This window comes from Polypterus senegalus, chromosome 16 (genome assembly GCF_016835505.1).
Source record: "Polypterus senegalus isolate Bchr_013 chromosome 16, ASM1683550v1, whole genome shotgun sequence".
NCBI classification, from domain to species: Eukaryota; Metazoa; Chordata; class Cladistia; order Polypteriformes; family Polypteridae; genus Polypterus; species Polypterus senegalus.
In genome coordinates this window covers 27,932,256-27,946,654 of record NC_053169.1, presented here as the reverse complement: position 1 = coordinate 27,946,654, position 14,399 = coordinate 27,932,256, and positions in this window count along the sequence as shown.

Below are 14,399 nucleotides of genomic sequence, written 5' to 3'. Positions count from 1 at the left end.
AGTCTGTCCTTTCTGTTCTAACTTCTCCTTTTGTTTTTGTGCAACTACCACTCGCCTGATGTTTTTTTTATTTAATTAGCCATTCTCTGTAAACTTAAGAATGTAGTGTCTAGACATCCTAGTAAGGGCAAGTGCATCTGATTGTAATGGTTTAGCCAGTGTGCCATCCCTCACTTTAGTTTCATAGAGGTTTGCTTATTTATCCTGCTTGTTTTTGATTTATTTTTTTATATTTGTTAATGTAAATGTTTTGTTAATCGTTTTTCATTAAGTCTTTTTGTGTGTTTTTCCTTTTGTGTGATTTTCTTTTAGTGTTTTACTTACCTGTTATTTTTATATGTTGAGCCCAAGGGTCTCAGCCATTGTGACACTGCAGTTATGGCTGCCTTTAGCTTATATAAAGGCTCATATGCCTCAGCCTAATGTTGAAGAATGACCTTCTGCCCCTGCTCTTCAAACCATCATGAAAACCAGTAGCTGAACATGATTAGGCGCATATGTGCTCAAGCCTTGCAGCAGGTATGAAAATGACAAATGGCACATCAGTTTTGTCATCCAGCAAACACAGAAGAAAGCAGTGTATGATAATTTGCAAAAATGATTAAACTATAAAAAAGAACATATGGGAAGGACACATCCTAGTGGTGATAGAAAAATGATATTCAATATAAAGAGAAAGTGTGGCAAGCATAGAGGTAAGGTTTCTGATTAATGTACTCATCAAGGTAACTTTAAATTGTGACACACAGAGCATCAAGGATCACTGGGAGCAGAAACAACCAAGAGATGACTGAGAAATGAGAAATTATGGTTACCAGCCATACCCCATGCACTTTAGAAGAGGTCATCCATCTGAAGCTAAGCATGTTTGGGCTCAACCAGTACTTGGATAGTAGACCATCTAGGAAAAACTTGGGATGCTGCTGGAAGAGGTGTTGGTGAGGCTATCAGGGGCTTACCCTGTGGTCTGTGTGTGGATCCCAATGCCCCAGTGCAGTGACGGGGACACTGTGCTGTCAAAATGGCGCCGTCCTTCAGATAAGATGTAAAACTGAGGTACTGACTCCATGTAGACTGTTTCTCAATGTCCAGGCTAAATGGCCCACCACGGCTTAGTCATTCTGGCCCCTTAACCATCCCTTGGTATTAATTGGCTATCTCTCTCACCCCTTCACCACCTAATAGTGAGTGTACTGTTGCAAAAATTGCTGCCGTCGCATCATCCAAGTGGATGCCACACATTACTGGTGGTTGAGGTGGTTCCCCACTCACTAAAGCGCTTTGAGTAAAGTGAAAAGCACTATATAAATGTAAAAAATTATTATTATTGTTATTAAAGGATAGGCTATGGTAAGAGAATTATGGAGAAACCAAAAGAAGAACAAATGACCAGAATCTAAGGGCAAAGCAAAAATCAAATGTCAGATTCAGAAGATGGTCATAACGAAAACACCAAACCCTGATGCAAAAGTCTATTTGGAAATTAAGCTAACTATCGCTATGAGGATCAGAATGTTTTTCATCCATCAAGGGAGAACGTAAAGTGCAAACACTGCTAATTTCTTAATATGACAGTCATGGACCCGTGACCTTCAAAACTGTGTTGCGTCAGACCTAGACCCACACATACTAAATAATTATAGGCCTATTTCAAATTTACCATTTCTCTCTAAAATACTAGAAAAAGTAGTTGCCAGTCAGCTTCAGTCACACCTTACGCATTACAATTTATTTGAGAAATTCCAGTCTGGCTTTCGCACTGGTCATAGTACAGAAACGGCACTAATGAGGGTTGTAAATGACATTCTGATATCCTCTGATGAAGGAAACTCCACTGTAATTATATTGTTGGACTTAAGTGTAGCATTTGACACCATTGACCATTCTATTTTACTGCACAGGCTAGAAAATGATGTTGGGCTTACAGGCCCGTGCTCGCTTGGTTTAGTTCTTATTTATCAAATCGATTCCAATATGTACAGAAATGTGCTGACAGTACTCCATCATTATACACAGAAGTTCAATATGGTGTCCCGTAGGGCTCAGTACTGGGACCTTTACTGTTTTCACTTTACATGCTTCCACTGGGATCTCTCATTAGGAAACATAATGTTAATTTTCACTCGTATGCAGATGACACCCAGTTATACCTTTCATTTAAATCAAATGAAGTTTCTCCGATGTTGTCTTTAATTAGTTGTGTTAGTGAATTAAAGGAATGGATGAATGAGAACTACTTGTCTTTAAATACAGATAAAACAGAGATGTTAATTGTTGGAGGGAATGACGCTGATCACAGCAATATTTTGTCGGCATTTAACTCAGTTGGAATCCCAATTAATTTTACTGAATCAGCCCGCAATCTAGGAGTTATCTAGCATCTAATTTAAAGCACATATTACAAAGTCGTCCAAAACATGTTTTTTCCATCTTAAAAATGTTAGGAAATTAAGGCGCTTTCTAAATAAACAGGATTGTGAGAAATTAATTCATGCATTTATCTCTAGTAGGATTGACTACTGCAATGCGGTGTTCACTGGCTGTTCAAACTGTTCTTTATACAGCCTCCAGTTAATCCAAAATGCGCTGCAAGAATTATTACAAGAACAAGAAAATATGAACACATAACTCCAGTTCTTAAATCTTACACTGGCTCCCAGTTAAGTTTAGGGCAGATTTCAAAATCCTCCTTTTAACATATAAAGCATTAAATGGCCAAGGTCCGGCTTACTTGTCTGAACTTATCATGACTTACAAACCTGAGCGCACATTAAGATCTCAAGATGCCGGTCTGCTTAGGATTCCAAGGATTAATAAAATAACAGTGGGAGGTCGAGCTTTTAGTTACAGGGCCCCTAAACTGTGGAATGGTCTTCCTGCTTCCATAAGAGATGCCCCTTCAGTCTCAGCCTTTAAATCCCGCTGAAGACTCACTACTTCAGTTTAGCATATCCTGACTAGAGCTGCTGATTAACTGTACAGACTGCATCTCTGTTGTTAGTCATTAGCACTAAAACATAAGTAACATGATAATTATAATTGAATACTAACCCTCACCTATTCTGTTTCTTTTCTCGGTACCCAAATGTGGCAATTGGTGCCACGGCCCACCTGCCAAGTTGTTTGCCTGCCTATGGTAAAGTCATCCCTGATGGAGGATCACAGGAATCATGGGAAAGAGGAGTCCTTTCATCAGAGCAACGTTTCAGCCCTGGCATGGCCAAATGGGGAGGCAGCTAGATGGATGAGGTCTCCAGGACTCTAAAAATATCCAAACCTAATTATGTCATATCATCTATTGTTAAACCGTACTTCTAAAATTTGTATTATTATGCTGTATTAAGGAATTGTTCTGTTCTGTGTATTGTATTGTATTGACCCCTACTTTTGACACCCACTGCACGCCCAACCTACCTGGAAAGGGGTCTCTCTTTGAACTGCCTTTCCCGAGGTTTCTTCCATTTTTCCCTACAAGGTTTTTATTGGGAGTTTTTCCTTGTCTTCTCAGAGAGTCAAGGCTGGGGGGCTGTCAAAAGGCAGGGCCTGTTAAAGCCCATTGCGGCACTTCCTGTGTGATTTTGGGCTATACAAAAATAAACTGTATTGTATTGTTGCATAAATAATGTGGTGAGAAGTCAAGCAAAATTCCACCTTTTATTGGCTAAGTAAAAAGATTACAGTACCCCAGCTTTCGAGGCAAATCTGGCTCCTTCTTCAGGCCTTGAAATCTTGCATATTGTAATCATTTTACTTAGCCAATAAAAGGTGGAATTTTGCTTGACTTTTCCCTACATCAGTGGTTCTCAACCTGTGGGGCGGGCCCTAGGGGGAAGCGAAGTAACAAAGGGTGCGAAGATGTGAAAAAAAGAAAACAAGAATCAAAAATATGAAAAAAACATCTGTTGAAACCAAAACAAATGAACTTAAACTACATTCTGATACTAGAACAATAAATATAGAGTTAGATAAATGTTGATAAAAGTTAAGTAGGTATAATATAAAATATGCATCTACATTTCAAAAAAATGTTAGGGGGAGCGCGATTAAAACTGTTATGAAAACTCGGGTCGCAAATACTTAAAGGTTGAGAAACGCTGCCCTACATCCATAATGGCTAACACAGTACAACATGCTAGTACTTATGAAAATAAAGAAAACTAAGACTTACAAAGCAAAATGTGGAAATAATAAGAGAAATGGAACCCTCATAATTGAGAACCCCAAAACAGACGAAAGTACACATGGAAACAAATGTTAATGCTACACAGTATTGGTCACCTGGGAAATATTCGTTCCAAAATCAGGAAGAAGACAGAAGGAACCAAACCAGATGCATGTTACATTAAATGGCAACTGTCTCATTGGTGAACACAATTGTATTGTTAAAGAAAATGTGCCACCTAAAGAACAATTCACCGCAAGATGAAATGCAGTGAGAGTCAGCAAAGGTTGTGATGTTCATCAAGAAATAAATGAATAATGACTGAGTCAATCATGGCAGAGTGCAAACGCCCAGAAGGCTGTTAGTTGGTCTGCAAGTTGCCTGATTGTAAGGACTGAATTTCCTGAACCGTTATTTGCCTCTTGTCACCTTGGTTAGAAAAAAACAGGTGATAATACATTGGCATGGGGCTTAGACAAATCAAAGTCAAAAAAGCCTGCCAAAGTTTAAATAAAACGGAAAGCAGAAAAGAGAGAAAACAGATTTATTAACCCAGGTTTTAAGACTGAGTCTGGCTAATTTGGAGCTGCTTTCTTAAACAAGCAACAGATGACAGCTGTGTGTTACGACAAGACGTCTTTTGTATACACTCAAAGCAAGCTGTTTCTTAGAGCTGAAAGTAGAGCTGTGAAGAATAATAAATCAGATGATGATTGTCATGTTCTGCAGCCACTGAATCATTTTACTTACCGGACTTAATTTTGTTTTAGCTTATTTATTATCTCCAAGTTGTTTGGCTATTAATCTTCCATTGTTTCCTGGAATTCAAGAAAGCCAAGACATTGTGATGTCGCATGGCATTCATGACCACAGGGATATCGTTTAGCTCCTCTAATCTCTATTGGAAAGTCTGACCCCATGATTTTGAAGCTCATTTTCACTTTTTGTTGTAAGTCAAGACTCACAATGCCAAGACATATATGTATATCCTGCTTCAGGATGAGATTTAAAGATCTTAGTAGTCGACTGCAAGGCCTGAGGATAGCGCATGTTCTGATAAAACCATCAAAGCTACTTCTGCAGCCTCCCTAGATGATTTGGATCAGTAACCCCAAATTCAAGTCCTGAAGTTGGCTGTAAATGCCTCACAGAAGCTGCTCAAGCATAACACAATCAATTTTTTGTTTCACTCTGGAGTTTAAGTTACTTGTAACATAAATCTTCCAAATGGGTTTGAAGTTCTCACTGTAATTCTCCAGTCTTTTATTTAATTACCCAACAACAAAATTGCTATGTCCCTGGGTTTTTGACATTTGTGGTGGCGTCACTCAGCACTGTAACCAAGGCTGGATAAAGACCCCTACAGGCTCCTGGGTGACTTGATAACTAGAGCTCCTTAGTAGAGAGTTGAGATCATACTTTAAACAATCATGTGCGTGGACACCAGGCCATTTAATATGGCACGATAATTTCCGCTATTAATGACATGCAGTCATTTCAAAAATGGAGTGATTGGTGATTTTAGTGTGTGGACAATGCACAGATATTTATAGAAAGTCATCTGTATGTAATCCAACTGATGTCTGCCAACTGGTGTCAGCCAGTGTGGTCCGCACTCCCTCTAGTGACACCACTCGAACTAATATTGTACAACGTGTAGCGAAATTCTTTTTTGCATGTTCAACGAACATAATGCAACATGTCGCCACTCTCTGGCACCATAAGGAACATTTTATAGATTAGAAAACACAAATCAGTCCAGTTGATGTTCAGTTATGCTCCAACTTCATTTAATTCTTCTTTTGTTAATAGTAGTAGTGTAACAAAAGGTGGATATCATACTGTATACTTCATTTAACACAATGTTTTATGTAATTTGTTTCAGATTGTCTTAAGCAATGAACCTTGTGTGGTGTCATTGATCAATAATAATGCATGTGTCCCAATAAAATGTTGAGACCGTTTACTGATGCAATAAGAAAACAAAAATAAACACATGATGACGCACATAATAAATACAAAGCTTATCCAGCTGTCACTAAGAAATGTATGTTTTAAATAGTAATCTGCCTTCAAGGTTGGAGCTTCATTTTGCTGGTTGCTCATCTCCTAAATCACACGCCTTCTTCCGAGAGCACACTGCTTTTATAGCTCATGGATTGGAAGGGTGTGGGTCAGTTGCCCTCATTGGATGTTTTCTCTGAGCTGTGGGTAACAAAAGAGTGCTGTCGATCGTGTCTGGTGTTCCTGGGTGGTAGCGCTTACATCTGATGAGCCCAGAAGGAAACCCTCTAATGTGCATGTGTGACAGAGTGTAAGTTGGACAAGGTGAATATCCAGCTCTCCCATTGGCCACAATTATACTAATGATCTTCATTCAGAATTTCCTAGAAAACCTATGACTTCATCGAACTTGTAAGGAAATAATGGTGGACCCACAGAAACTGCAGGAGAAGATGGTTTATATAACATCGCCTTTACACACTCAATTCCTGGCTCCTTTGAACCCTTAAACTAATGTTACAATGCCACCATTGTTTTCAACATTGTTTTTTTAGCTTTTGGTTCATTAGTAAGGCCAGACAAAAGCATGCAAAGATGTTGTTGGTAACAACAGAACACTAAACTCTGTCCCGCTGGCTGAGAACATGCTTCAAGCATACATAACTCTGAAGTGCAATATGTCTCTGAAGATTCACATCCTGCGTTCACACCTGGACTTCTCCCTTGCTATTCTTGTTGACAAATACGGTTAAAGGTTTCATCACAACATGTGCAACAATGGAAAAGCGGCATCAGGGGAAGTGGAGTCCATCAGGACAGGCATACTATTGTTAGAAAGTGAAACGAGAAACATCAAACGCCAAGTAAAAATGACAATCAGCAGCAGAACCCAATAAGTGAAATAATGCAATGTGTCAGCATCATTACGAGGGTAAACATGGTAAATTCAAAACAAGTTACTTTCATGTTTACCAAATTCCTACACAATACACTCAATCTGAAATTATATTTGTGTTCAACTTGAAGCTGTTTATCATAATCACCAAAAAGGTTTCAATGAAGAAAACTAAAAAGAGAAAGTCGTTGCTCAGTTTTATTCATTATTTTGCTTTCTCTTTTTTCTTCTTGGTATCTTCTTGCGATGTGGCATCCCTACAGCATTGTCCAAGTTTATCAACAGTCCTATGGAATTCATCATCAGCTTTTATCAGAATTCTGTTATTTCATTATCAATTCTGTATTAATGTTGGTCGACTATTGTTAGATATTCAGTTCGAGAAATATCAGATGTGGAGCACAAGCAGCAAAACATTTTAGCTCAAAGGAACTCATGCAATGTGTCAGCATCATTAACTGACTAAACACACTACAAAGGCAGTGGTGTAGTGGTTGGACTTCAAGCCTTGAGATTGTGGATTCAAATCCCACTAATGACACTGTGTGACTATCATTGTCATTTCAGAAATGTAACCAATCGCATCTCAAATGTTTTAAGACACCATGGATAAAAGCATCAGCCAAATAATAATAAAATAATGGAGTGACTATATTAAAATAGTAAACGATAGAATGCCTAGCAGGGCAGCTATTTAACCTAAAGTAAACTGTCTTTACTTTCTTGAACTGCTGAAGACCTCAGACCCCCAGATGTTTTCTTTCTTTGGGAATCTGTTACCTGGAATTTTTGTTTTCATCAGCTCTAGTGCCATCTGTCCATAGCTATTGTGACACAGTAAATTATTGACTCTGTGAAGTCTTTGTATATAGGATAAATAGGTAGTGGTTTTTAAACTTTTATAAATAAAAATGTATAAAGTTTATATATATTTTTATATGCAATTTCAATAACATATTTATATGAATTGTATTATTTTTTTGTGAAACATTTCAACTACATTCAAAGCATGAAATGTGGTGTATAAATTCATGTGCTTATAATATTATTATTTAGCTCCCCAGTCCTTCTTTGTTTCTGCTGCACTCTAGTATCCTGCAGGATTGCCAGACACTTCTATGGGGGCTTCTCCTTTCTTTTAACTACTGTGACAGATTAAGTGCTTGCTCGCACCCTTGCACCCGTAGACACCACGTCAGACACTAGGTAAAAGTCCAATAATGATATTTATTATATCAATAATGTGCACAAAGCACCCTCCACTCCCAAATACTCCAATAACAATAACAACAATAATAATAATAATAATCCTCCACTCTCCCAGACGCTTAGCCACCCTGCCTCCCAACTCAGCTCGTCCGTCTGGGATTTCCCATAGTCCTTTATACTCCTTGACCCGGAAGTGTTTGTCCCTCAGTCCATGTGACTTTCTATCACTTCCGGGTCAGGTAAAACTTCTCTTTTTCTTCATCCCGGAAGCACGTCATTTCTTCTGTCCATGTGAGTGGGACGTACTTCCGGAGTGTAGGGAAAATAGTCCCTGGGCCTCCCTGCAGCGACTCCTGGAGGCCCCCATGGTATCCAGTAGGGCACCTCTACGCTGCAAGGAGGGCTCCATCTGGCGGCCTGGAGGTATTGGCCGGGGTACATAGCCGGCCATATCTTACACTACACTTGACTCCCTTCCTAAAATCCTTACAGGCAGACATTGTCTGGCGGTGTATTGACTGAGTGCTGGCACAATAAATTGTGCGACCAATGCCAGTGTGCGTATCACTTATCTTGCTTGAGCCTTGAATGGCTCTGCCCCTGCCCTGAATTAATACAATATCCTGACTAATACACCTGTTCTGGACCCCCCACAACATTAATTCAGTCTGATACAGTCAGAGGTTTACTTTGACGAGATTTAGCAGAATATGCTGTAATAAAAGGGAGAATGTGAGTGGCGAGACAAGCAGCAAACCCTGTCTGAGAAAATGGACAACAGAGGTGATCCAAAGGAGGAGGAAGAAACGATTACAGGGAGTAACAAAGCGCTACAGAATGAGACAGAAGGTAAACAGCTGAGAGCAAAGCCTTGACTGGGATGTCTAGAGCGTGTTTAAAACAAAAAAAAAAAAACATATGCAGTGATAGCAATTTGGAGGCAATGGCTGTCGAGCACATGCCGCTAGGCAGCAAACCAGTCAGACAGACACTAATGATTCACTTACAATGAGTTGCCAGTGGTTTTATATCATCTGCACTTCAATTTCAGTAAAGCAGGCTTTTTGTTACTGAGCTGTGAGATGGATATTGGCTAGGATTCCCCCAGAGATCTAAGACCAATCACACAGAAAGTGGAAAAGCAGTCTGTGTTAAGACTTGCAAGCAGCAAGTAACATAATGAAGGTTCAAGTCAAGCAGTCATTTCATACAACATAAACTGCTCTTGACAGGAAAGATGGGAGATAAACAAACAAACAATACATTTAACAAGGCAACATTCTCCATATTCTGAAAGTATGACTGACACTTGTGTTTCCAGTTTTCAGCTCCTAAGCACTTCAGCAGGCTCTGTCCTACCTAAGAACTTGTACTCCTTTACCAGGAGTTGATCATCCACAGGTTTGTAACCCAGTAAAATTAATTGAAAGTGTTAATTAATAGCTGATTAAGTCATATATTGCTTACAAAAGTAGATCTATTTTCAAATTACTTGACCATTACTGGGTCAATAGAACAGAAACAAATTCTGGCAACAATGGGTGCAAAGCAGGAATAAGTCATTAAATTATGCAGCTGATGTTGTTTTGGCACTCATCTATAGACACTCATCCACTACAGCAGTGGTCTCCAAACTTTTTTGCACCACGGACTGGTTTCATTCAAGATATTTTTCCAGGGACCGGCCATCACGTGCACATAACAAAGCATATTAAAGTGCATAATAAATACAACTCATCATAATGCAGAATCAATGGGATCCTCGAGTTTGTTTCCCTGCAAGAAGACAGTCCCATCTCGGGGTGATGGGAGACAATGACACCCAAAGTGTGTTCCTTATGTCCAGTCTACTACTGTTTGCTGTACACTGCAGAAAACTCCACTTCACAAAAAAAAGGATGTTGGAAATGGAAGCAGAGTTTTCAGTGCTTTTGTGCCAATCTCTAGAGACGTTTGTTTTTTACTCATATTAGCTAAGGTTAGCTTGTGGGCTTAATTTATTGGGCATGAAAACTGTGACGGAGACAAGTGTGGTGTGGGAAAAAGTCACAGACGGAAGCGATGGGGAGATCGTTGAATGACAAGTGGTCACAGTTATTGAAATCTATCAACAGTTTACTGTACACCACAAACAAATCAATCTGCACACTCATCCAAACTTTATACTGCCTGTCCTACTTCCTTAACTACAGTGGCCGTCAAGGTACATAAACAACAGAACATACTTTGTAGTTGCTGTTCTGCAGAGGTGATCTGATCATTTTTGAAAATGAACCACCCTGTAGACTCTGATAGTCAATAAAATGGAAATAAAAAGTTTTTTTTTCTTTCTGTGCAGCCCGATGGTCATGGACTACTGCACTACAGGATAACACTCAACGTTGATTCACTGGTTGAGCTAACGGATAGTCTGTAGGCAACAATGGAGAGCATGTACTGTATATAAGGTGGCAGTAATAGAAGAAATCTTATCTCTTGTTTCCAGTGTTGCAGGTTTATGTTTCATTTTGTATTTCATGACTGACTGTTGTCAAGATTTCATGTTGCATGTTGAGTAGCTCATGCAAGTAATACATTCAATGTACTCGGTATATATGACAGTGCTGGCCCTATAAACTGTGTATATGCTCAACTGCACACCTTAATTCACTCACTATGATTGCCTAGCTTTGGTTACTGTTATGTAAAAAACAGACTTCCAGGTGGTCTAAAAGGGAGACACTCTATGCATCATACACTAATTTGTCATCAAGTTTGCTAAAAACGTGTTCATCATAATTGAGGATTAATAATTGTGAATAATCCCAAATGGGGTAAGATCAAATCAGCCAAAAACACCTTTCCCAACGAATTTTCATTGAAAATCCAAAATTTTAAAACATACTGAAAAATTAAAATTCCAAAAATCCAAAATGTATACAATCTAAACTCTAAACATTATAAAGAGACTTAAAAAGTTAAAAGACTCCAAATTCCAATCCAAAATAAAAAAAACTCAGATCCAAAAAAAAAAGTTAAAAAAACATACAATCCAAAACAATCGAGAAGCACAAAGGAAGATGTAAAGGACTCTAAAAAGACAAATATCACAGGACGTACAGGATCTGAGGAAGAAGGTGTGTTAATTAGAGATCTAAGATAATTTACGATTTAGTACCCGATAACATTATTTAAGAAATCCTATGGAAAATAACCATTTCAAAGTGACAAATCTATAATAATAAAAGGCAAAGCCCTCACTGACTGACTGACTGACTCACTCACTCACTGACTCACTAACTCATCACTAATTCTCCAACTTCCCATGTAGGTAGAAGGCTGAAATTTGGCAGGCTTATTCCTTACAGCTTACTTACAAAAGTTAAGCAGGTTTAATTTCGAAATTCTACACATAACGGTCAATAACTGTCGACAATGCCCGCCATGTTGAACTTTCTTATTTATGGCCCCATCTTCACAAAATTTGGTAGGCGGAAACCGATGTATTTACTTATTTCGATGGTATGACGCCACTGTCGGCCACCATATTGAACTTTCCAACGTCACCAATTTCCAAACTTCCCGTGTAGGTAGAAGGCTGACCCCATCTTCACGAAATTTGGTAGGTGGCTTCCCTGCGCTAACCAAAACCGATGTACGTACTTATTTCAGTGGTATGACGCCACTGTCGGCCGCCATATTGAATTTTCCAAACGTCACTAATTCTCCAACTTCCTGTGTAGGTAGAAGGCTGAAATTTGGCAGGCCCATTCCTTACTGCTTACTTACAAAAGTAAAGCAGGTTTCATTTCGAAATTCTATGCGTAATGGTCAACAACGTCCGCCATATTGAACTTTCTTATTCATGGCCCCATCTTCACGAGATTTGGTAGGTGGCTGCCCTGCGCTAACCAAAACCGATGTACGTACTTATTTCAGTGGTATGACGCCACTGTCAGCCGCCATATTGAACTTTCCAAAGTCACTAATTCTCCAACTTCCCGTGTAGGTAGAAGGCTGAAATTTTGTACTTATTTCGGTGGTATGATGCCACTGTCGGCCGCCATATTGAACTTTTAACGGAAACCGATATCCGTACTTATTTTGTTGGTATGACACCACTGTCGGCCGCCATATTGAACTTCCCAACGTCACTAATTCTCCAACTTCCCGTGTAGGTAGAAGGCTGAAATTTGGCAGGCTCATTCCTTACAGCTTTCTTACAACAGTTAAGCAGGTTTCATTTCGAAATTCTATGCGTAACGGTCATAACGGTCAACAACGTCCGCCATGTTGAAATTTCTTATTTACGGCCCCATCTTCACGAAATTTGGTAGGTGGCTTCCCTGAACTAACCAAAACCAATGTACGTACTTGTTTCGGTGGTATGATGCCACTGTCGGCCGCCATATTGAACTTTTCAACAGTCTTTGTTACTTATGGGCCCATCTTCAAGAAATTTGGCTCATGGGTTCCTAACGCTAACTGAATCCTACTTACGTACATATATACGTCCATAGCCTGCACCTCGGTCACCGTGTGAGGTGGCGTTGGGTCCCCCATCCCACGTTGTTGGCTGCCTGCCTATATAAGGCCGTCCATCGCTCTGTTCTCTACAGTCCCTTCCTTGCTTCGCCACGGGATTCATTTCTCCCTACTGATAACTACAGCCTTTTTGTTTAATCCACGGCTTCTCCGCTGTTTTATTGTATGTTTATTAAAATTATAGTTATTGTGTAGGTATTTTAGACTTACTTTACATTGCTCAGGTACCCATTTCCTTTATCGTTCCAAACCCCATTAACATGTCAATCAAGATGATCACTATCGATCAAAGAACTGTCACATACCGAGTGGTTTCCATGCCCGGAGATGGCACCTACCTTTTCCATTCTCTTTGTTACATATTGCACAGCCATATCAGGCTCACTCTTGATATCCGGAGGGACATTGTGTCTTATGTATTGAATGACTGGGACAGGTTCAAGGTGTGGACTGATGACGGTACAGGAGATAATTATACTACACAGGAGCACTAGAAGAGTGAAATGCTTAAGCCCTTCACCTATGGTTCTGCATGTGAGTTGATGGCTGCCGCTGAATTGTTCGGTTGTCGCTTTCAAGTGTACCGAAATGGCCAAATATTTTACACCTTTTGAAACCACCAATGCCTCTTAAACATCTTAGATTGACAGGTGACGATTTCAGTAGTGGACACTTTGATGTTTCTGAATGTTTAAACTCTCAAAAGCTGGATGTGATTTTATCGTTAAAACCGGTTGTGTGCTTACAATGCTTGACAGATGCCGAATGTCTCTTCAACACAAGTCCTACAAATACTGTCGTAATTGAAACAAACCATGAAACTCAAACCGATTATGACAGCAGCAATCCAAGCTGTGAGATTTGAGAGAAGATTACTGTTCACATGGCCATGCTTGGTCATGTTACAACCGGAGGGCCGAACTCACAATGTGGTATACAAAGAGATCCTTAACAAATAATTATTGGCATATTTTCCCTCAGTTTGAAAAGGTTTAATTTTCTTCTTATTAAAAATTTTAATACAGTACTTCGCCGCTGCGAAGCACGGGTATTTTGCTAGTATCAAATAAATCTGAGAATATTATGTATGAATCAGTGTATATCTATAGCATGCGGTGATAGCACGTTGCCACACCTACTTCTCTATAGGAAGTCGTTGATTATCCACACTTTTTAATACTTTTGTTTGGGTTTGCTGTCTAGCATTCCTCATGCATAAGTGAAAACATGGTGTGTCTTTGGTCACAGTGGCAAAGTTTCAGACATGAACAGTCAGATTCTCTTATTCTTTTCTAGAAGTAAGCATGGCCACGCCATTCTCTGTTTGCACCAAAGAAGAACAGCGAGCAGTGGTCTGCTTTTTAATGGGTAACAGGGTCCAAAATTCAGAGAAGTCTTTCTGCACAATATGGAGACTCCCGTCCACACCCATAGCCGATGACAACACTAAGCGCATCTGTGCCATGATTTTGATGAAGTGACGAGGATTTTGGCTCCCAGTACACCAGAGATACACCTTGTTTCCACATGTGTGCAGGGAAAGCTGTACAGCCAACTCAAACAAAATTATCAAAAAAGTGTGGATTATAACTTACCCTTGTGTAT